Consider the following 2341-nt stretch of genomic DNA (forward strand, 5'->3'; position numbering starts at 1 on the left):
AATTTGAGAATTACTCGTATAACTTTACAATACCCCGGTCACTCGACATTGACCAGGCAAACTTTGACACACCCCAAGAGTACAACTATATCAAAGTAGTAAATGAATTTTGTCCCCCAAAGACTAGTTCGATTACCAAATTATGTTATTTCTATGTTTATCTAAGACGATAGTCAAAAGTGGTTTGGAAATTTTGTTTGAATTTAACTTAGAATTTTAAAACATGGTTTAGGATTGTGAATTCTATCCTAAATTCTCTCATGCAGATTCTCAAATTTGTTTATAACGAGAAAAAGTAATTTTGTAGAAAAATAGAAAAAATGAACAACATCTACTTTTGTCAGGGTTTTGTTCTATCCTAAACCAACAAACTACCTTCTTTTGTCAACATAGTTTGTTTGTTTATAATTGATTTTAAGTACAATTTTTGAAAATGGAACTTTCTCTATTGAGTTTGAGACACTTTTATAGCTTCAAATTCAACTGTTTAATATTTCTAATTCAGATATCAATTCACACCTTTTCAATATGTGATCGGTAGCTAAGTATATCTCTATTTTTGTGACGATATTTGCAATTGAAATAGAAACTCAACAATTTTAATATTTTTTCCTATAATGAAACTATAGAGAACTCATACAAAATCTGTCATTCAACCGTCCTCGCCATTCTAAATCCTAACAGAAACCTTAAACTTTGTATGAAGATAAAGTGCAGAAAACTCTAAATTGCTTTAAAATGAAAATTGCATATACATTTGATAAAGGTTCAGAATTTTACAAACCAATATATAAACTTACGACCATAAATTATAAAAAATAGAAATTGCATATAAACTTGATATTGTGTTCATAGAAAATGGTAGAAAAACGTGCACATCTCTCAACCACATGCACATTTTCCACTTTCGCCAGATTTTCCAACAAAAAAACACCTCGGTTTTAAGGGATATGGGCACAAATCAAATGGACAATCAGAATGATGAGTACAATCAACAAATGCTGTAATAAAAAAAAGTAATAGAATATTATTATTAAAATGAGATAAAATATTACTTTATGAAGTAAATAAGAAACTTTAAGAATAATAAAAAATGTCTTACTGTCAATGTTCATTTCAACAAGAACTAGAGAAAGAAATATGATGATAATAAAATAAACAAATTTAACAATTTCAACCATATTTTTCTTCTTTGCATGTAAAATATATATATGATTTTATCAATGTATAATCTATAACCTTCACCCACTTTTAATATGTATTAAATGATTTTTAAAGCTTATGGATTGAAAAATATATTTTCAATACATAGAACTAGAGACGTCTTTTAAGTACATCAAAAAATTGTGTTTGACTCTTTAGTCCACTTTGTTAAGTGGCCACATAACAATCATTCTTATTTTAAAATATTTCTCTAGTTTTATAGATTTTCATGACATTAAAGGGATCTTCAAAAAGGAGAAATAATATTTTAAAATCACAAATAATTCTTCAAGAGAGCATGAAACGTTTATGGTTGGCAATTATATATGTTTAAATTAATGGAAAGGGGTGTAAAGAGAACTTCAAAAGCCAATTCATTGGATAATTTTCCATTTTATTATAAAAGAAACTTCTCACATTTCCATATTATAGCATAAACACCATCCTATGGGTCACACGGTTTAAGTATTTTAGGTAATTAATACAAAATAATGAAGAAAAAAAAAATATAAACCATCAAATTCAATTTGTGCAGCGGAAATGGAAGATGGATGGTCTCATGAGTTTTATATGACATTAAACTATCACTCAAACTTAAGAAAAACGTTATCAAACAATGATAAGATCTGGAATGTATGTACTTATTATAGTAAAATAAATCATGTAAAAAACACATATTTACATTTAAAATGTAAAAAACACATATTCACACTTAAGATGTTACTCATCATCAAAAACATCGCATGCTCACCTTCACTTAGGATATCATCGCAACAAAATTATAAAAGTAAACATGTTTCACAAATCATATACGTCTCATGAAATCACTTTATTAAATTCAAATAACACATAGTAAAAATCTCCATAAAGTAACGTAGTTATCATCACGACGAGAGTATAACAACTAATTCCTATTAACGAAACATAAACAATGAAATAATAATGTCCGCCCGCCCAGTGTTATAGATCATGACACATATTCTAAAACGCAAAATAAAAAGAAAAGGAAGAATAGACTCGCTTCATCCTCCCACTCTAAGCAGCTATTCATTTACTTGTTTGTCTGTACTCCGTAGAGGAGCACAAACCACAACAATAACAACAAAGGGGGGAGAAATCACATTAATAAAGTAAACGG

At 28.2% G+C, this 2341-nt stretch overlaps 1 long non-coding RNA gene across 1 annotated transcript; it reads right to left on the bottom strand.

The window, feature by feature from the left end:
• Positions 1–712: 712 nt before the first annotated feature.
• Positions 713–1462, bottom strand: LOC131618550 (uncharacterized). The gene is made up of 2 exons (XR_009288886.1): positions 1103–1462; positions 713–1001 (listed from the first exon to the last, which is right to left on the bottom strand). It is a non-coding gene; the product is annotated as an uncharacterized LOC131618550 (long non-coding RNA).
• Positions 1463–2341: the final 879 nt, after the last annotated feature.

The sequence above is a fragment of the Vicia villosa genome, linkage group LG7 (genome assembly GCF_029867415.1).
Source record: "Vicia villosa cultivar HV-30 ecotype Madison, WI linkage group LG7, Vvil1.0, whole genome shotgun sequence".
In the NCBI taxonomy this organism is placed as follows: domain Eukaryota; kingdom Viridiplantae; phylum Streptophyta; class Magnoliopsida; order Fabales; family Fabaceae; genus Vicia; species Vicia villosa.